Below are 22,961 nucleotides of genomic sequence, written 5' to 3'. Positions count from 1 at the left end.
AAACGAAAGTATCGATATTCAAACGATTGTTTTCGATGCGGATATTTTCTGTTTTCGTATTTTTCAACAGATCTTCGTGTCTCATTGACTGTAATAATTTGATAAATACTCAACGTACGAGGTAAATGAAAATTATATGCTTTGGCCCAACCAGGGTGCCTGTGCATTTTTATAGAGAGAAAAATCGAGGAGAGGTAGAAATAGAGACGTTTGATCCAGATAAGATGGTCGAAATCCGCGTGGTCTGGATAGGCGGAGGAGGGGATACCCGGGTTACCTTGTAGCCGGGGGAACGATTCAAAGATATCACCCGACATAAAACCCTTAAGGTTCAAATTTGCATGTTACTGCCTGCAGCCCCCGGTCCAACCCCAAAGCTCAACCTTATCCCAGCGGGCATTTTGAATGTAAGATTCTCTGACTGAGCACCCTTCGGTCATTCCGGGGGATTCGACGTTTAAGCCTTCTTGTTTATAGGCGGGATTTTCAGCCGCAAAGATCTCAGACTGCAACCACCGTTCACCCCGTTTCCCCCCTTCAAACCCCCTCACTCTCGCTTCTGCTTATATCACTGCTACACATTTAAAGAAAACGAGTCGATAATTTTCTAGGGTGGCTCATCGCTTTTGTATCTCCGTATGCTGACGAAAATAACGATTATAGAATATAAAACGCCCCAGCTGACGCGTAGAAGTCAGAAAAACGTGTTGTACTTTGTTAATTTTTAAAAGAAAAAAAAAACAATCGTTGGGAAAATCCGAAACAAGAGATTGGTCGAAACGTTTTTATGGTACGGTATGAAAATATTTAGTTTGAAAATGATTGATTGTTGTGAGGGAAGTTTTAATTTTGAAACACTTGTTTACGTCATTTTTTTATACCCAAAACTATCCAAAAACTTTTTAATTTCATGTAAAAATGACTCCAGAATATGTATTTCTGCAATAACTGGTAATTCGATTATATTAATAGAATTTTTCGAGAAGGTTATACGTCAGCTAATTTCAATATAAATTTTCATAACCTTCCAGAAGAACGTCCGAATCAAACAAGAACGCATTGTGTACACATCGATATTCCTTGGCGCTGGCAATGAAAGATCACAAACAAAAAAATATCGTCAAGTTGTTTTCAATATTTTCTGAAAAAAATGTCAAGTAACGTTACAGTTGAAAAAAAGAAAAAAGTAAGCTGCACGTTTGCGCAAATTTTCCAAAAACCAAATCTTCTTTCAGAATGCATATCGAAAACAAATTTTCAAATAACCCTTCATTGAAATTTCACTTACAAATTACCGACAAGCGATTCCAAAATTTCAATAATCTCACGCGATTCTCGATATTTTCACTCGATTTCAACCGATTTCACATGATTTCGAACAACTTCAAGCGTGATTTCGTGCGATTTCACGCGATTTCCGACACCGACCGACGATAAAAGGGTTCAGACCGACTGCGTAGCGCGCCATCTGGCGGTGGCGTCCCGCGGCTCAGCGACCGTTACGATAAACGGCGAGTCACGATTGGTGAGCGATTTCGAATCACGCTAATTCAAATTGCAGTTCTTTGCGTACGGAATCCCGTCATATTTTTGAACGAAGGAATAAAGAGCCGTTACGTTATTTAGCAATTTCTATTCTATCAATTCTCATAAAATTTCTACGTAAAATTGCCATACGTAGTTCTAAGTTATTTGTGCTCGGGTTCAGAACGATTTCAAGCAATTAACGTAGATCCCAAGTTATTCTCCGCCCTAAGGTGCCTCGTAATAACTGTTATGCCCTAAGTCGCGATTTCTCCTTGCGAGGACGAGCTTACAGAGCGACGAACGTTGGAGGATGAGGAGTCAAAGAATAATTATTTGCGCACGGGAACCCCGCATGTTTGTGGATGAAGCGAGAAGGCTCGCTCTCCGCGGATCGGATCCTCCGCAGCCTCCTGAGGAGCTTCATACAAATTAAGCGGAAGCTCCTCGTTGCAACGCGACGCCTAGACGACGTACACCGTGTATGTATGTACATACATCCACCCAATGCGCCCGGCTGATTCAGCAAACAAACTTGGTTGACGCGATTATTTGCTCACGGTACCCTGACAAATTGAACCGTGTCTCTAATACCGCCACCTCCTTTATTCCCCTTTTCCTATCTCTTTCTAACCGTCTATACCGTTTTCGCGTCTTCGTCCTCGAGCTACTACATCCGGCAACCACCAACGTTCTAATGTAAATCCTTTGAGGATCTCGCGCAAACTCGTCCTTTCGATTTCGAAAGATCAATTATCTTTTCATTTTTTCCCACTGCTTTGCAACTTTTTAAATTTCATACAAATTGTGTCGTTTCTTTCTTGTTTTTTTTTTTTTTTTGTTCTTCTACTTCGATGCGTGAAGTTCGCTGTCGTTAAACAAAAGAGAAACAAAAAACATAAAATATTTAGAAGATTTACAGCGAGTTTACAAAAATTTTTTTGTAAAAGTTCTCACAACGTGAGGAAAGTCATGTGAACACAATGTCGGTTTACTAAAAACATACTCGTCGAGGTAATGAAAAATCGACACTATAACGTAGGGACGAAAAATGTTTTTCATCATCTTTTTCACCCTGCGCACAATTGCTACCAAGTTCTCGGACCGTCTTCATGGCCATCATTACATGATCCTCTGTTTTTTTCCCCCCATTCTTTCTACCCTCTCGCTGTCGTTATTTCGTTCTTTTTTATTTATGACCTTAGTCTGAAGCTGTCAGATAGTTTGAGTTCAGCTTTCAAGATTCATCGATTTCCCGGATCGGCAAATTGCTCTTCCAGACTGAGTAGCTACATAGGTGCAGGATAAAAGACACGATTTTGGGGTTGACCTCTCTCTCTCTCTCTCTCTCTCTCTCTCTCTCTCTCTCTCTTAGTGACGAATGTCTCCTAAGCAAACCTTACCAAAAACTTTTATATTCACCCTATGAGTGTATAGCAATGTGAGTGTGTGCGTATGTACAAATGTATGGAGTAAGGAATCTCAGAAGCAGTTATTCACCTCTGCAGATGTGTACTGTGTTATTATTGTTGTTTATTATCTACAACCGCGCGCTACATTTAACCCGGATCATTTCCTACCTCGTATATAACACAAACTCGACCAAGAAATTCCTACTTCTTATCTCAGGGATTTCCCCCTCTTTGCTTTCGCATCAAGAAAAAGGAACAAAAAAAAAAAAGTAAAATAAAACTGCAGTGAGACTGAAAAGGAACGACTGGAATTTAAAAAGAAAAACACTCGGCATACCGTTCAAAGCATAATGCAGAAGTGAAACGTGAACGTCTATTAGTTTCTCGGGATTAAATATCGACATACCATACCGAATGGGAATTATGACCCGAATCAAGCGCTCGTTTCTTAGTTTGAGAAAAATTACCACAGCATATCACCAGTTTGACAATTTCTTAACTTTCTTTCCAGGATCCGGTAAGCTTGAAAAAAAAAAAAAACTGGATATTCCCGCACCTGTATAACCTGTCGAAAAAAGGGGGAAAAAAAGGTGGGTAAATCTAGCTACTTGTCGACCGATTATCGTAACGGCCGAAAATTTCCCCGCGTCGAGGGTGGCAGGATATTTTTAATTAATTCACGCGCACATTTGAGGTGGCGAACCTGCGGTTCACGCAAGAGCAAACTGCACCCCTCGTGCGTATAGCGGCGGCATGCAGGAGAGTCAGTCATGTGTGATCTGAATTTAACTTTATTAAACGCGGGCGAAAAACAGAACGCGTAGCGCCCTTCGCCTATAGCCTGCAGCCAGTCAACTATGATCCTGCCTCGGAATTATTAAATACGAGCACATTCACCCCATCGCCCTGAGCAGCCACCACATCCAGGCGATGATAATTACCGAAAGGGATTCCACGAGTCCGCCGTTGTAAATTCGAACGGTGAATTAAGTGCCGCAGACTAGCTCCTTATTTATTTTCTCTCTCTTTCTTTCTTCATGAATGCCTTTACACGCCGGTGAACCAAGGAGGAAACCCGTTGCACAAAATATACTATATACGGAAACGGAAGCAAACGCATGAGGGGATTTATTAATTTATATGCCCGCATGTTCCTACCTGGGAGAAACAGAATTTCGTACATTTATTCGATTCGAATTATCTTTCCGGTCGTATAATATATTTATAGATTTTTCCTGTATACAATTTTTTTCACACTTTACCCTAATCGTTACAAGTCTTAACGGTCCGATAGCGTTCCACGTGGTTACACTTGATCGAAATTTCAACAAATTCTGACCTTTGAAAAGTACCATTTTTCTGTATTATTTCCGTTTTTTTTTTCTTATTCCCTGTATCCGGTTATCTTCAAAGGTATTAAAGCTCGTCTGTTAATCTGGTTAAATGTTTTTGTCGTCTCCCAAAAATCGACGCGCTATGTTCAACCCGTTATACGCATTTCACAGTGAAAAACATTTTCATGTAACACGCATGCGCCACAATCCGAGAGAAATTTTTTTCCAGGGTGACCAACTTTCATGAACGTAACCTCAAAAATTTTGACAATTATTGCTAGCAGTTGTGTTCAACACCGCTAGGTGTCAAAATTCTTAAGGTTACATACATCGCGGCGAACTGTCGTCTAAATTTATGACCGTTGGTAACCCTGGCAAACAGCCGCTGTCGAATCATAGCGCATGCGCATTAAATTTAAACAGACGACAGATCATCCAGTATTTAGAAATTCACCCTATACATGGAAATATTGCAGTAACAATAGAAAACCGATTTGCAGCATAGGTAGACGGTGTCGTTCGCTCTGTGGAGGAGATTTTTAACAGAGAGTCCGGAGTCGAGAGGGTAGACAAAGATCACGAGGAGGCTATCGGGATGTTCGCGGTTGGGCACCCAGCATCCCCTACAACAGCAGTCGGGCGGCGCCCTCGCGGGTGGTGGCAAAAGCCCCCCGAGCGATTTCGATTACCGATAGCACTCGTTTTAAAACACCCTGTCGATTCACGGCATCCACACCACTCGAGTAGCGCGGTGCCGTGAAGCGTTTTCCTCTCTCTTTTTTCCCTTTCCATTTTTTCATCCTCCTCTCTCTGTTTCCCTTTTCTAGTTTTTCCGTTTTCTTTTTTTTTTCTTTTTTTTTTTTTTTTTGTTGACGTTTTTTTCATTTCCCAGTTGCTGACGGACGCCCCGATTGTCACGTTGTATGGAATTTCGGCGGGATGAGAGATCGAATCGATTTTATCGAGCCTCGCCTGCATCCCCCTTCACCCACCCACCCACGCTCTCGCTCTCTCTCTCTCTTTCTCTCTCTCTCTCTCTCTCTCTCTCTCTCTTTGCACGCTTGTTGTTTCGTCGTTATGTTACGTCAATAATACCTACAACCGTTCTACCGCAGAGGGTCGTGTCGTCAAAGATGAATCACTCGCTATCTGTGCACCACCGACTCCTCTTTACAAATGTACAAAAGCTTCGCCACCCTTCTAATTTTCATTCTTACAAGCATGCTTATTCATATTCTCATCCTCATCCCTTATATCTTCAACGAACTGACTTGGATTCAATATATATTTTTTTTAATTTGTTGATTTCACAAATTTTAAAATTGAAAGCAATTTAATATCGTCCGATCGGGTTTCTGCGAAACTCGCAAATTTATACAGATCGCATTATATTTAAAAATTCTTTTTTTTCACGATTCAAAGCTCGTTTTACGTATTTTTTTATGAATTCAAAGAAATTCATTGCACGTAATTACAGCGTTTATAATTTGTGACATATTTTTTTTTTTTTATAATATGACATTTTCAGAGTATATTTCTGTGATTTAAGTCCTTTTAATCGACAGTTTTAGATTATTATACAGATTATTTTTTTTTTCAGCTGAAACTTATGTTCATTACATTTTCTTCCGTCAACAAGCCGTTATTTCAGTCTAAAATCCAACTATTACAGATTATCTGATCTCTACTCTACACATACAAAACTTAACCAGTCTGTAAATACTTGTTTGTTTTTATTTTTGTTTCTGCCTATTATGATTGATATGGGAGATCAAAAACATGTATAAATAGGATATAAATAATATAAATAAGGGGACGATGAAGAATTTGAGTCTTTTGTCAAAATAAAAGAAAAAACGTGAAATCGATGGACAGGCTTACAAAACAATATGACGAGAACGATAATAAATATGACATTGACCCTCAATTGAATAAATTAAATATAAATAAAATATGAATGAAATATAAAGAACATGTAAATAAAACGTGAGTGACAAATAAATAAAAGATCAATAAAATATAAAGGGAATATAAATAAGATATAAATGAAATTGAGATTAAATATAACTAAATATATAAATAACATGTAATACCTCTTTAAAACCTGTCCATAGTCAAAATAATTAAAAATTACACATTCATTCAAACATTCACAAATAAATTAAAATAAAATACGCCAGAATTAACACACACTGGGATATAAAATTGTCTATGATGGTAATTAAAAAAGTTGATAAGTCATAAATATGTTAAAAATCACTCATCCCTTTGCTTTAGACTTGTCAACAGCTCCTTCGTGTGATTGTTAAATGATGTTGGGACTTCTTCGACGGGGTTCAAGTGTACGGCTTTTTGAAAGTTTCCCTCCTGCTGACCCAGCGATGCACGACAGTTTTAAAATTGGTTTTTTGGTTAATTTCGTGACTTCTTTTAGGCTTTATCGTTGTGATCAAATCACAGGTTGTTGTAATGACGGAGATTAATGAGCAATGCCGAGGTGTTAATTCACTTTTGAATGCGTTAATAATTGACTACGCACATTCTACAGGGAATTTTAGACTGTTTGTCTTGGCGTCTTCCCATAGACTCTTCAAAATGTTCAGCCGTTTCTCCCGCCTGACGCCTGGATCGAAATGGCTGTGTCAAGCAAAACCTCGCGGGCACTTTGAATTTAAAATATCGTTACAAGTCTCTATCTGTCTGTTCATATGTCTGCTTACAATTACAGAACTACTGAACCGATTTCGATTCTTTTTTTTTCTACAGATATATTTTATAGATTATACGATATATTTCGTTACAATCAGACGAATAGTTTTAAGATATAACGATGTTTGTAAACCAAGTCAGAACGGGATCCCTCACTTATGCGAACGCTGCGTAAACTCTTACAAATAGATGAAAGTTACGTTCAATCTAGTTTTCAACGTCTCAACGAGCTCTAGAAAAAATTCCGCTAGATCACGCGACCATGTCCGTCAGTTTTGCCACACGAAGCACTTGAAAATATTTGCGGACAGTGCCGCAACGGGCCGCTAGAATACGTGTAGAATTAGAACGTTTTCACCCCTTCGTTTTAGGGATCGTTCAAAAACGGTTACATCACACAAATAATTCCCACCGGTGGCATATAATTTCGACGAGACGATCCATGCTCCGTCCGTACGGCGGAACAAACAAGCGCCGAGTCGGTGTGTGTCTAGTCAAAAGGCAATGTGGCGATACGTGCCATGCGCGTCCTGCGCACAGGTGTTACCAACTGTTGTTCAACACTCACGGTTGCCTATCAACCGGGCGTATAACCGGCGTGTGAACGAGCGGTGATTTAGCCATCTGCATCGGGCACCGTACAGATACCAGGGCAGGTATATCAGCCGTGATTTACGGGGGTGCGAGGCACCTGCCGGCCCCCTCGATTGTTTAGATCCACTAATCGCGATCCCATCGGCACCGTTGCGCATTTCTGTATTGTCTCTCCCCCTGCGCCTGAATAATATGTGCAACTGGTACCTACCTAGCTGATGCGGTTTGTTACGAGCTCTTCGATTGTTCTTTGAATCCCGTATGCTGCTCGTATATCCGCCCTGTACGTTTTCGTTACACGCATTTTCGGCTATTGTTATCGCTTCGATGATACAGTCGCACGACACGATCCCACAAGCCCGACTGAGTAATCATTTTTCGGATAGGAACTCCGTAACGACACGCCTCCGTAAACAGCGGCTAAATTGCGTGTTGCCTTTATTTGGTCTTATACTGTATAATCGAAATGATGCATCTTTCTGGTATTTTTTTTTTTCTGTTGACTTCAACCGTTTCTCTGTACTATCTTCGTTCATCGCCAAGTTATTATACCTATACACTCTATATAATTCGTGAGAGATTTATTTTCAATTCACTTTCCAACAAACGAACCAACGTTTTGGTACAATTATTGTGATCAAATGTTTAAAGAAGTGAAAAAAACATTCGACTCGATTCGTGGTAAAAAGAAACTGATCATTTCAATAACTCGCATCCTCGAGTATAAAAAAGCCATTCGTTAAATTCAACTGAATAACAGTACTTGTAGTACATAAATTTAAATAAACATGTCTCTGTACGATATAATCAAATGTTCGGTAATAAAATTGCATGAAAAATTCGCCTGCACTTGTGCAATTGGCAATACAATTTTAGCGATCCCCATTTGTCTCGTGGCTCGTAATAATCGTGAAGTGGTAATAATAATTAGAGAGATCGAGAAGCCAGTCAATCGTAACCGCTGAGACAAATGGCGATCAGTAATTATGTAGTCTCGGTTGCCGTAAACAGGCGCAACTTTCGACAATATGTACTATGAATTGCATAAATGAAGGCGTAATAATGCTGAATCCGTCCCATGTATAAACATTTGCCCGAAATAACCTGCATACATAACCTAGAAAACAACGTGATTCGGAAATGAATGAGAAAAAAAATAATCGAACAGAAAGGGGCGAGAAAAAAGTCCGAAAACACATTCGTTCAAGAGTCGATTCCGCGTAAAAATCTGGGACGTTACGCGTCGAACGAACGAAATATATTGTAGGTGCATAAAATTGATGGAAATGCATCATCGTGCAGATCCGAGTCGGTGACGTAGACTTGGAGATATATAACGGTGTATTCGAAACTAAACAATAGACTCGAAATGATAAAGAGGGGCAGAAAGGGGCGCCGTTGCTGCACGTATTCACGAGGCTGCGCAAGTCGACAGCCGACTCTCGACTCTCTTGGGGGCGATCGCTCATCTTCTGCTCCCAGAACGAGTCCGGGGGCTGAATCGCCCCGCTATACATACCTTATTTCTATCCTAATCTTCGTCGGTCCCGCGAGCAACTATCTTGCATCGATCATCCGGAGGCCCGTTGCTACACTTATTAAATTTTTCACCGCTTTCCACGGGGTGTCGATTAGGTATAGAGGAAAAAGATATGAGAAAAAGAAAAATTAAGCTAACGAAGGAGAATGGAGAATTTGAAAATCACGAAATTAATGCGAATAATTACATCGCTTTCACTCATTCGGAATCTGGGCAATTTTTGACTTCTTTTCAAACTGTTTTTTTTTTTTTTTTTTTTTTACACCCAAGTAATTATTATTACAAAAATATTTTACGCTGTATATGCGATTACTACACTGCTTTTAAAATTCGTAGCTGCACGGTAAAATAGTTTGAACGATTTCTTAATGCTTACAATACATATTTTCGTTCTGTAATATTCACGTTAAATTTTGTAAAATTTTTGTGTATTCCAGACGAGGGTACCAATTGCTTTTTTTTTTCTTCTCACATTGTGTTTTTTCTCAAAGTCAAAGAGCTTTCCAGCATATGTTTGTTTGTTTTCTAAGTTCTCTTATCGCAATATCATTACACTTATACAAGCGTGCATAAGCGTTAAAAATTGTGCCTAAATTCTACATGCAATTCTTGTATACCGGTATACTTATAAAGGTATAATATAAATGGAGGGACTCAAGTTGGAAATATTACTTTACATCACGGGATTTACGTACCATACTACAGTAGCTTCCGGCATAAGTAACCAAGGAGAAGAATATGCGGCGGTAAGTGGAGAAAATTTTATGAAAATTATCGCGCCGAATAAAAAACGATAAGATGGAGAAGAAAAAAAAAAAAACACAAAGAGTGTGAGAAAAAAAAACGAAAAAGGCGAGGCAGAAGTTAGCGGAAAAAAGAGGAAGGCAGCAAAAGGAAAAAAATGAAACAGATAAAAACTAATGTATGCGGGACGCGAGGACAGGGGCTCTCGCGGGGGTGAGAAAGATTCACATTTACATACCCTCTGCGTGAGGAAAGAAGGAAAGAAAGAAAGCGGAATTATGATACGATGAAGAAGAGAAGGAGGACCTCTCATCCTGCAGGATCGAAGAATATATATATATATATATATATATATATATATACATATATATATCGGCATCCCCGTTATGTAGAGTAACATAAAATTGCTTTTACCTTCTATTAACAATTCATATTTCTCGCGTAACAAATTCCATCCGTGCGATGTAAAGATTTATAATATTACATATATATGTATATACCTATAGGTGAGAAAGTGAAGAAAGAATTGAGAAAAAAGGGACGAAATGTATTAGGAAAAATTTATCGCCTGCTATGTTTTTACCGGTGTCTAAGTGAGATGGATGAAGCGGGATTTATGCACGATTCAGTTCCGTAACAATAATTATACGTAACATGCTTGAATAAAATTCCTTAGCATAAAAAATTCAATTCGTAATCATACTTTTCAGATTTCTGAAATACATGTTTTTACAGAAATAAATAGAAAATTTAATTTGCATATCCATGGCCGTTTTCTGTTTTGAAATTCCGGACACAGATTTGAAATCTTCTACTTTGAAAATGACGAATCAAAGAACTTGCTTCTTCTCCAGGTTAGATTTTTCGTTGGATTTCGCTGGCGATTGAAGTCGAGACTTTTCGACCGGCTCCATTAGCGTTTATAATTTAATTCTCTTGGGTGAAGCTACCGTCAGTGAGTAACGCCTTTATCGCCTGCGAGAGGTAACAATCTTTGGCAGCTTGCAGTGGGAGGGTCAAGTGGGAAAAGATGACGGCAAAGACGAGGATGATGATGAGGAACACGAGGCCTTAGGCCCAAATGAACTCGCTTCTCTGAGCTTTGAATAATTGCTTGCATCTTAAGACGTTTAAGGAGTTTGGTTGGTGAAATATAGATGCTTTTTATTAATTTTATCAAGGAATACCCGCCCACTGAGTATTTATCAAATTATTATACTAGCAAGCTGTACGAAGTTCTCTCCAAAAATATAAAAACAAAAAATACTGAGATCGTAATCAAAAACATATCGATGCCTCGTCCAAATCATTACAAAATATTTAGAAATCCAGTAGATTTTTTCTATATATTTCACACTGCGATGGACTATTTTCTACAAAGTCACTGATAGTGAAACAAATTTTTTTTTTTCCGTCTTTTGTTGATCATAATCAATAACGGTTCAATGTTGCAAAGGTAAACACTTGACGATGCCAGCACGGTAAAAACAAAAAGTGCATCATCGAATTTTTAGAAAATAAAATTTTGAACAAAACGGTTTTATTATCTCTCAAAATCTTTCGTTCATAATTCCATTGCTCTCTATCTTCGACTGAATCTAAATCGCAGCTTAATAAAAATATGATCTAGGGACTCGATGCGCGATCAAGGGCCGCATATGTTTTCCCACGTTTAAGTTAACAAACGAAAATCACGGTGTGAAATCACTGGCGATATAGAAAGAGGGCTGGGGCGAAGGGGGAAAGCGGAGGAGGAACGCCCCGATCCCTTATATCGGGGGTGTTTCCGTGGCTGTTTAAAGGCTGATCTAATTACTTCCGGAGCTCGGTATTATTGAAGTTTAATATCCGGAATGCTCGCAGTTCGCCTACCGGCATTAAACGCCCGCAGGGATTTCCAGGTGCTGGTCATTCCCGCACGGCATTGTTTTCAAGCTCCGGATTCCGCATTGTTCAACTTCAGCGGTTGTCGCGCGGCCAGGTGAATCCGCCGCAACGTGATCCCTCCCTCCCAGGCTCGACCGATTACCCGTATTGATAAATCCCCCCGTATTTTACCCAGTTTCAGAAATCGCTTGAAACGGCAAAATTCGTTCGCGTATCGCAGAAGTCAGTAACGCGAATCGATTGGCCATTCCTTCGAAGAAAGTAAAAATTAATAAAGGGCGGCGCGTCGCAGATTTTTATTACGAATTTGCAGACGATTTGCGAATAACGTCAAGTCGATCAACCGATTAATAAAATTATCCCAATGGCACGTTTCATTCATTTTTACAAGATTTGTTTCGACAGCCTGCAGCTTTGATTGTAATTTTTTTTTTTTTAATCCGACGATTTTTTCACAAATTACCGAACAAGTTTCAATAAAAATTTACATTTCTTGGGACTGAAATTGCTCGAAATCATTTCCAAATTACGAACGATTTAGATATTGAGAAATTCATACGAATCCGGTCCTTACTTTTGATAATTATTGTTCAAATTTTGATCTTGATTACAGTTTTCTTTTATTTATTACATGTTTTAAAAACTTTCGAACATGTTTTTTTTTTTTTTGGACGCACCTATCCAAAGTTCAATGCCTACGAAATCTGAATGTAAATTGACTCTTTCATCGAACAAAAACAGCTGACTTTGAAATTTTTAAATCTAAATTTTGTTCGTTGTTCTTCAGGCTATAACAAAAGAATGCGTACCAGCAGACTCAAAAACTGTGAAAGCTCCAAGTCCTCGAAATTCGACGATTTCGAACATAAATAAGTTTGAATGATCAGAACTCTTAAAATTGTCGGTCTCTTGAGTTCTAACATGAATACACCCATCATTTAAAACATGAAAACTTTCAAACTATTCTTCAAAAATTTCTTGATAAATACCTGAGCTCGATTACGTGATGAATAGATTTCAAGAAATGGATCTGAAGCAAAGATTTCGAGATTTGATACTTATTTTTTGAGATCGGTCCAGCGCCATTTCTCGCAAAGTTTTACCGTGAAATTGAGCAAAAGAGGAACAAGCGAATCATTTAATACAGCGAGAGCCAGTACCGAAGTACAATTTTCCAAATCGATGCACGCCTTCCGTACGGGTGCAATATTCCTTACTTTTTCCAAACACACCTTTCCGTCAGTGTTTCACGTATAAGTCCGCGGTTCATCGTCAGCGTACATATCGGGTACCATTCAAAGTCCGGGCGCGGAGATTAATCGGAGCGGTCGCGAGGCCCGTAGCACGATCCTAATACGCCTTTGAAGTCTCGTCGAGTCCCTGGTCGAGACTCGTTGCGTACGGCCTGTCAATTTCTCGACGTAGCCGGCTGATTAATGGAGCTTGTAATACCCGTAGCTACCATTCAACCGGGTCTCGCAGGCAGCCGAGCCTTTATTAGATGCTTATTACCTATTAGTCCTGCAAGACGGACACCTCGCCGTAGGTAATTATCGATGCAACTGCTGCAACGGAACACCCCGCGTCAACTTTCACATCTTATAAAATTAAAACCAAAGAGGAACGAAGGTAGGAGATGTGGGCAAGAAGAAGCGGGACGGTTAGTTTCCATTTTTCATCTCCGACGTATTCGATCCTTGGAATGGAAGATTTTTTCAATTCGATTCATCGAAACAACCTCACTCTTGACCAGTGACATCTCCTACCGCAATTGACGCACCTCAAACTAGTCGTTACACTTCTTTTGCAGTAAGTAACACAGGGGCTCAAATTGCAAAAGATAGATAGACCCAATAGACACGACTTTCTCAGCATTCCTCTTTATGTCCCATTGACAAGGCCTACGATATAAGGTACATCCGGTCTGATAAGCCCCATGATTCGTGAAAGACTCCGGAAGACCTCGAGTTACCCAAGGGACCATTCACTCAAGAAAGTCGTAAATTTAAAAGTTGGAAATGAAATTGTAAGTCAAAGAAACTTGAATGGTTGAAATATTCTTTGAAATTCAAATAACAGGGAATCGATCGAGAATAACTGGAGTCATTGCGAATCATTTAAAATCGCACATGATACCGCTGAAGAAATCGTGTGGGAAACGTTGGAAATCATGGAAATCGTTCAAATAACTTCGATTCAATAACATTCTATCGACGTCTATCTTGTCGTAGGAGGCTTTCATTGTTATCTAGTTTACCAAGCGACGTCCATTGATTCCCAACGATGAGCCAGCATTCCATATAATTTCCAATAATACTTGTTATGATTTCCTGCGATTCCATCGTATCTGGAAGTCAAGGAAAATCTCATAACAAGGTAGAAGTCACTCGAAGCCACTGTTAATGAATTGAAATCATTTGTTCGATTTAAAAGTGAATCAGCCCCCCGATTCCACGAACGAACAACATCATCTTACGCGACTCAGAGACGTTCAACATTCAGGGATGAAAGCGGGCTTATAAGCCAAGGTGCATTATAGCAGACGTCGGGACGTCGGCGAGTGTGGACGAGTCGAGTATTGATTTCAACCTCCGACCGCGAAGGTGGAGGCCAGAAGCAACGGGCCGCGGGTGGCTGAAGGGGAGGTTCAACGGGTTCAGGGGGTTCACCGGGGGTCGAGTCCCCGGTCTTTACGAACTCAGGTGGAGGTACTGCGGCAGGACGAGGAGAATGATCCGCAGGCACATAAAACCGGCCGACCAGGAACTTGCAGACGCAGGAACTTTCACCACCGGAATAATTCAGAGATTCCACCCCGTTCCTTTCTCCGCTCCTTTTATTCCCTGCGTTTCCACATCCGAATCGAATCCAGACGGTTAAAACTGGGCATCATCATTTGCGAAAACCCGTGTCATAATATGGCGGTGCATGCGCGGCCATCGAGATGCACACGGAAGCTCGGCTCGCGCTATCCTCGAGCTTTCTTGCTTTCTTTACTCTTTTTGTTTTCCTCTCCTTCGGTTGTTGTCAATTTTCACTTTTCTTTTACTTTTTCCGCCTCTCTCCCTCTCGGCCCGGCCTGATGCTGCAGGTCTTCATGCATCCATCCGGCGAAGCTTTGAGCTTGCCGCAGAGCTTTGTCATCGCCCTCAACCGCTGGTCTGCTCTCCACATTTAATATGACCAGAGTGCTGGAGAGCCGCAAAACCGACTGCATTACGGCGAAACAAAGGTTGTACTCGGTTGCCCGAGCCACACCGACACCGTCTATCAGTGATGTGCCTACACACACACACACACACACACACATACACACGCACTTGTTCGCAAACGAATTCGTGCACGCACTCGACGTTCCAATACTTCGAACTCATTATTCGAGATCTCAAGAGCCACATAAATACAGGTAAAGTCGAGACTTACTTTGATCTTCCAATTTCTCTCTACTTCAGGCGAATATTACACAAGTAACGTTCAAAAGTTGAGTACCGATACCTGCAGGCAGCAGAGCCGCTTTTTCTCATCCATGCTCATTCCCTAAATGGATCTCGTCACGCCTCTACGAGTCAAGTGTGTGTTTAGGAGTGTGGTACCATCGTGTCATCACCGAGATCGTGGATAGTTTAACGGGACTGGATCACAGTGATTATTATAAAGGCTATTAAAGTATCATTTGAGAAAAGCCGAGAGCCTTACCGTAGGCGATGATACAACGACAGAACCACAGGTGAATGCTGATCGAGAAATAGATCGGTTTGACACGGTAACGATTTGAGAACGATGATCAACTTGAAAAAGAAACTACCGATCATCACCGTTCGGTTGAATTAAATCGGTGTTGCAATTTGTTCCGGAGCAACGGGATCGAGACCGTTTATCACACCTTAGATTCTTCCGAATAATTGTACAGGGTGATGGATGCACGGCGCAACTCCCATGAAACCCATGCCAAACGATCAAAAATCTACTTACTGGTAATTAATCGTTGATCACGAGGTAATAAATGAGAGTGGATGAAAAAAGAGCATTAAAGAAACACGGGTAAGTGTATAAACGTCATGCGGATCTAGTTAAAACGCGTGCCGGTGTTGGGAGCAGCGGGTATTATATAATACGAGCGTATAAACACAAGAAGAGAGCTGGCCTAGGGCTCATCACGGTAGGTGATAGATGGGCTGGCGGTCCATCTAATTAAAAATCTTAGGAGTCAGGTAACCCGGCGGTATAAAATATAAGGCGAGTTAATCGGAGTCGAGAATATTTTTTTCCATCTTATTTTCAACTTTTTATCCCCGTGTATTTCCGTTGCATCTTTTTTCCACTCACCCTCCTGTCTTAGCCGGACTTCATTAGCCCTTCAATGTGTCTTGCGCGCCCCTCCGACTTTGTGCAGCCGGGGAGTAACAACCGATCATGTCGGTCCGTCTCGGAGTTCGGGTGATGAGATGGACCACTCTAGTCCCGGTTGCCACGATCTCGCCATCGCATCCTCCTCGCCTACGGTATGCGTGGGGATGGCCGAATGACTGATGAACGCACCGCTAATTACCTCCTTTGTGCCTCATAATACGAGCATATTAATAACTCGCGTTTATACGCCTTTGAAAAATGGATATCTATCTCCTCGCATCTTCTCTTTCGACCCCGCACATACCTGTATAGTATATACACGATATGCGCGGACCCTAACGTGAAATTATCTTTCGGAATTACACTCTGTGTAACTGTGCTCGAACCTGTGTTGATGCTTTTATGCCTACGTGTATATACGACTATGTACCGGATGAATTGAGAAAGACAAATTTTTCAACGTCCGTCAAACTCCGGGCTTTCATCGTTCCTTGGTCGTATTAACGCGTAGGTGAAGTCCGTCTTGGCACCTATTATACCTTGTCAGAGGCTTTCCGCATGCGTCCGAAACCGCTTCTCGATCATACTTGTCTTGACACTCGTTTTCACCGTTTCTTCGTAGTCCACGTCATTATCGAATTAACGAATCACGTGATGAAACCAAGAAGAAGCTTTAAGACTCCAGGTATCTGGGGAAATTCCACGCAATCTTGAAGATAATTGCGTCACTGTGGAAAGCTTGTGAAAAACCGGTGATAGAAATTCAAATTATAGTCAAGATGTTTACCACTGTTTATGTAACTGGTTAGTCGAAAAAATCCCATACGGGGCGAAACCTGAATGCGAAAGTTAACGGAAGCAGAAACGAGCGAGGGAATGCAACGGCGTGACCGAAAGGTCTCGACATTTCAAACCACCCCATGGAGTACCAACATTGGTACGAACCCTTCGGCTGACATTAAATCCTACGCCTAAACAACCGCGCATTTGGATAAAAGAAACTGGATATCCACGATTCACTCGCACCCAAAGGCATGGACTTGACATTACGACCCACGGCAGCAACATTTTTAGACACTTTGATGAAATATTCGCCTTGGAGAAAGATGAAGAGGAAGAAGTATGAGAGAACGTGATGTCGGATACCGAGATGACGAAGATGAAAATCATGTCTAAAGTTGCGGACAACCCAAGCGTTCTCTCAAAGTTACTGAACTCTGTATCGATGTAACAACATCCCCATTAAGTGATCGATATGTAGAATACGATTACATAATCGTGACACATACTTATACCTTTATGACAAAACTGCACTGTAAGATATTTTTGGGAAGAACCTGATAATGAAGAAAAATAACCTACGATGCACGTCAAAGCATGAAGACAACTTTTCACCGGTGTTAGGTCTAACGATACGACAATCTGATTCTAGAATTTGCAGACCTCTGGACTGGTTTAACAACATCCCAAACTAACTGGTATAGAATTCATACCATCATGACACATGCCTTGTCCGCTTGTTGCCAAAATGGTACTACGAGACTTGTTATTTATTTATTTTTTTTCTTCTTTGAAAAGAAGCAGATGATGAGGAAAAATAACCCCCAGTACGCATCAAAGGCCAGAACTATGAAGCAAACTCTTCGCCGCTGGTATATCCGTGGATACAAGATCCTGACGGTCGACGGCAGTTAGCTTCTGAAAGTTGGTGGTCTGCGGGTGAGTTTGGAAAACTTATAGACTCGGTTGGCCAGGCTGCAGTTCCTGGGTTCACGGTGCGTCACGACGTGGGGTAGGAAGCAAGGGGTGCCACAACCGCCTGAGACAGGAAGTGCCTGGCGCGTTGATTGGCTGCCCTGGACCGGCTGGGTCGGGCGGGGGTGTCCGGGGGTGACCTATGACCCAGCCCCCGGGGCGCGCGCACGCCTCCACCTCCACCTCCACCTCCACCTCCTCTTGCCCCAAGGAAGTAATTACGAAGCCACCCCCGCTCGATAACACTGCACTGCACGCTCCTGTCGGCCAACCACCACCCCCGTCTAACCGTATAATGTACTACACGAAGGTGGGTTTGGCGTGTATGTCGTACAGGGGCCATTTGCGCGTGTAGGATAGGCTAGTAACAGAAGTCAGTCTGTAACGCGAGTTGAGCATATGGCAGCCGCAATTATATACAGAGTCATTACTTTGTCGCCGGTTCAATGACGACTGTTATTTTATTTTCAGTCTATTGCTTCGTTTCCTTTCAGGTATACGTATGGGTGTACGGTGACTCTCTATCCGCGGAACGATGCGTCCGCCTTATACAGGCAAAAACGTCAAATGTTATTTGTTTCGGTAACGTTGAATGTCATTTGTTTTGACAACGACGATCCTTGGCCTGAAATTAGAGCTGTGAACTCCGGTTGCTTGAATAAAGCGCACGCTTTGTGCCGCGGATAGAAAAACTCACCGTATATAGGTATATACATATTCGTTTCATAGATAATTCAATTTGTGAACCAGGTCTACAGTTTTTCAGGTTTATTTTCCGCTCGTCACAACTCTACGCGCTATGTATTTTCGGACTTGTGCTTCCGAACGTACTTGTATAAGTACTTTACATCCTTATGCTCGGGTGCCTTTGACCACGTTACTTCGCGGATCAGTAGAATGTACGTGTCACTGGTCAGACAGCTGCAGTCCACGCCATTCTCAACTCATTTCACATCCTTGCTCCGAATAACCGAATAAATTGAAGAATGTCATTGATGATAGGAATTATATCTATAACCCATGCCGATATTTACGAGCAAGTACAATATCGTTGATCGCTAGAATTTCGAGCAAATCGGAAGAATTCAAAATTTTACTCAACTCGAAGTGGTACCGATTTCATTTGTTCTCTCACTTAATCAGTCACGTCGCCGATACATATGATGATTCGAAAAACAAATTCGTTCGCCTAATTTGCACCAGATCTTTATATTTACGTAGAGATTTGTAACCGGATCAAGGGATTCGGTTGGAATAAGCGATCGATATCGACACCGGGTTCAATAATCTTTGTGGAATATCTAAGGATCTTCATCCCTTTTTCCAATCCTCTCTTCCATACTCTCCATTTCTCTCTTTCTCCCTGTTTCTCTCTTTGGTGACTTATACGCTCAAACGTCTAAATCTGTGTAAATTTTAACACGGTACGTACACGTGGACGTGCAGTATAACAGATGTCTGTGTGGGTTAAGAAATCTGGTAGAGGATTTGGAATTTGTCTGCCAGAGATTTACATGAGTTTCACAGCCCCGTTTTAGAACAGATGATATCTCCTACGGCGGGGGCGCGAAAGGCGAGGGTCCCAACCGCTGGCTCTGTTATCCGTAATGCGATTTCACTCCTTCGAAAATCTTAGCGGGATTTACACCCTGAACCCCCTTTCCTATCACTCAGCTCTCACCCGCCTACGATTCGCCAGAAAGAAATAGCGACCAAGAGAGATGACAAGAGTTCAGGCACTCGACCCGGTAATAAGAATGTCCAAAAAGTTTGCAGGATAAGAAAGTACAATAAGTAAATACGTGAATTTTTTTAGTTTTGATAGGTTTTAACGGCAGGCAATTTGAAATCCTGAAAAAAACTGTACTACCCTCAAAACCCATCGTGTGCTTGTGATTGAGTGTAAGACTTTGAACGTAAAGATTAAAGCTTCTTTCTTTTCACGAATGTGAACAAGTGATTTTCCTCGTAAAATCGATCTCATCGTGCTGGAAACCAATTTCGTTTTATCGACACCATTCAAGACCTGTCTAATTCTAACGTTTACAAAAACAATTTTGATTATCACGTCTCACGGTACAACTTTTAGAAAATATTCACCCAACACTTCAATCCTATTTTATGGTACATCGTTCCACCCTAAATACCTTTCTCCCGACCATTCAGCGATCTAACAGACCGTTCTCGAACTGTATCGATAAAAAACAAAAATCACTCGCATCGCGATGCGGTTGATTTTGAAAGTGCAACCAAACGTATACGAATATATTTAAATTAAATTCAAGTCAATTTTGCTGGGAGTTTTCTGTGAAACTCACCGCCCAACCCCGGCATGTAGGCAGCACGCGCTGCATTTCGAGTATGCAGGAATAGAAAACATCGCTCCGGTTGTCTATCTACTGGCGCTGAGCGGCAAGTTTCACAGGAAACGTCCCACCGCATTACGATACCTGGCTGATTCTGAGTCCCGGTGCTCGTTGAAGGATTCTCGGCGATGGAGTAACGCGGGAGGGTCGCGGCCAGGTCACCCCTCGTGTCTGCCATTGGCAGAGCGAGTTCCAACGCAGAGTCCTGATTGGCGGCGGGTCGAGGGTCGCCTCACCTACCCTGTTACCCCCTCGACCTCCCACGCGATTCGCGAGGTGCCTGATCCGCCACTGAGACGCCTCACTTCTTGCCACACTCACGCAGCAGGTGACTCTGTGTGCCAGGGTTATACCTGTCACTCACCGTCCGTCCGGCTGCCATTGGACGGCGTCGCGACGCCGTTAATCGGGGGTCGCCGACACGCCGCCTATCGAACCGTCTCGGAATTGCGTCTTGTTATGAGCTCGAGGTCATCTCGTCCAGGGTGTGGAAAATCCGCTAAGGGCTTCTCCCTCGTGGGCTTTCCTTGGACCTGAAATCGAAAACCGATCTGTCAGTGAAGGATTCTTCCGTTTTATGGATACGCATCATGCGAGTGAACAAAAACCGAAATGTTAGTAACAGGTTTGAACTAAACAAAAATCCTGACAAATATTTCAACCATCTCTGGCTCTGCATAGTTACAGATCGATACGTTTTTGTGTTCTGTTTACCCGTTCATCACAGATTTTTATTCCATTTCTGTTTTCGGAACGAATGGCACGCGTGGTCGGAATAAAAATACTGGAACCGGAAACGAAAACTTTTCAAATAATCAGCTGCAGTGGTTTTACTTGTACCAGTTATGGTGAACACGAATTAACGAACGTACAAACTTATAATACGTACTACGTAATTTAAAAATGATTTTGAGCAAATTCGAGTAGCACAAAATCTGAGATATCGGTAATTTTATAAAAGTGTTTGTAATTCGAACGTTCAAAATTGATCAACTTTGTTCTTTTTGATCCGATGCTTATGTTCTATATCAAATGTACTCTTCTTTCACGCGTGTTCACTATCGTCGACCTAAATAACACCGCTGGGTACTTCTAACTTTTCATACAGAATAAGTTGCGTTTCATCGTTCATTTTTAAAAGACTTTTGTGCTTTGCGAGAGGTGTATTAATCAACTTGGGAACAATAATTCAAAACAGGCATCAACAAACAAATTGTCTTCGACGTTTGTCGTGCAGCGTCTCACTGCCAGTACAAAATGTCGTTGCTTACTTCACGGAATGCACGTGACGAAGCGAGGAAAAAGAATGGAAGACACATAGGAAAAAGAAATACAGACACCCCACGAAAGTTAATCGCTACGGTTTGTTGGTTGTCGCATGGGTGATGGATGGCCCAGTGACGTCAAGGCGCATTTTTAGCCCTGCAGTCTATGCCTCCGGGCGCAGCAACCCCTCGAAAAGTTATTACCGTTACATATCATCCATCGCCTCGAACACGCCACATCGGATAATCTACTCTGAGCATTTTATTTTTGGTAATTTCAACTTTTTTCGCATAATTTTTCTCCATCTTCCACTCGACGCAATTCAAATTCATTCACGCTGCAAGTACGTTGTTCATCAATTTTTGTACTGTTACTCGATAGTTGTACCTTTAACTTTTTTTTTCCGGATTTCAAAAACGCGAGACGAACATTTCACAACACTTGAAGTAAACCGCGAACGCAGCTGTTGTAGCAACGTAACCGTGTAATCATTATTGTAGCAAAAATCACCGTACGAGACGTTTCAACTGCATCATTGCATATAAGGAGAAGATGACCCGGCGCAATGTAGAAACCTGACAAATCCAGTGTGGAATATTAATGAAAGACCGATAGAGTGGAACGACTCGACTATGATCGCAGTGATTATAGATATTCGTCTTGCAATTATACAGCAGTCCTTTAACTTTCTCTTTATACCATGCATACCAACATCCACATAGTAACCGGTGTACATATGTAAAGAATACAAGTATCCAGGTACATAGCAGTAACAGCGATAAAATCTAATCTTTTGCGCGCATATATATATATATATATATATATATATATGTGTGTGTGTATGTATAACTAAACCGCAGCGATAAAAAATGAATGCTATTGCAAGTAAGTGACGTCGATCCCTGGATGGTCTTTCCCAGATAATTCCAACGATTTATGCCGTATGCCAGCGTATATCTCAGTAATATATTTTTTTGTCTATTTATATTTACTTGCCGATGGAACGGGGGCAAGATTTTTTTTTTTTTTTTTATTCTTCTCTTTACCATTCGCGAGATTATTTTCCGATATATACGTGCATGTATAAGATTGTTTCGGTCACGTCTGGCTTACGGATCATTTATATATGAGGCAATATGAGATCGGTATCTCCTGCCTCGGAATAGTTTTTTTTCTCCTCTATCCCCCCCATCTTCTTTGGGTTTCATTTTTCCCCCGCCCCGACCAGGTTTCTTTTTTTTATTCCTTCTCTCGGTTTTTTGGGGAAAGTTTTGGTTGCTGAGCGATGATATTTTTATGGCTACTGATAAGGGCAATTGTCCCTTCCTCCTCCCTCGTTTCTTCCTTCCCTTCTCTCTCTCTCTCTCTCTCTCTCTCTCTCTCCGTCACCATTGTTCGCGATAGTTTTCATGCAGTATACCTTATATGCTGTTATTCTTTTTTCTTTCTAGTCTTTCTGTCTTCCTTCGATCTTCCCACT

At 41.4% G+C, this 22,961-nt stretch overlaps 1 protein-coding gene across 1 annotated transcript in view; it reads right to left on the bottom strand.

Annotated features, from left to right (window-relative positions):
- Positions 1-21,587, bottom strand: part of LOC138190962 (uncharacterized) — an 85,401-nt gene extending 63,814 nt beyond the window's left edge. Inside the window, exon 1 of the transcript XR_011177120.1 lies at positions 20,300-21,587. The gene's annotated coding sequence lies outside the window, so the exon portion shown is untranslated. The remainder of the gene's footprint in view (positions 1-20,299) is intronic.
- Between the last annotated feature and the right edge of the window lie 1,374 nt (positions 21,588-22,961).

This window comes from Neodiprion pinetum, chromosome 5 (assembly GCF_021155775.2).
Source record: "Neodiprion pinetum isolate iyNeoPine1 chromosome 5, iyNeoPine1.2, whole genome shotgun sequence".
Classification (NCBI taxonomy): domain Eukaryota; kingdom Metazoa; phylum Arthropoda; class Insecta; order Hymenoptera; family Diprionidae; genus Neodiprion; species Neodiprion pinetum.
Note: the sequence above shows the minus strand (reverse complement) of the source record. Positions and strands in the feature narration are given on the sequence as shown.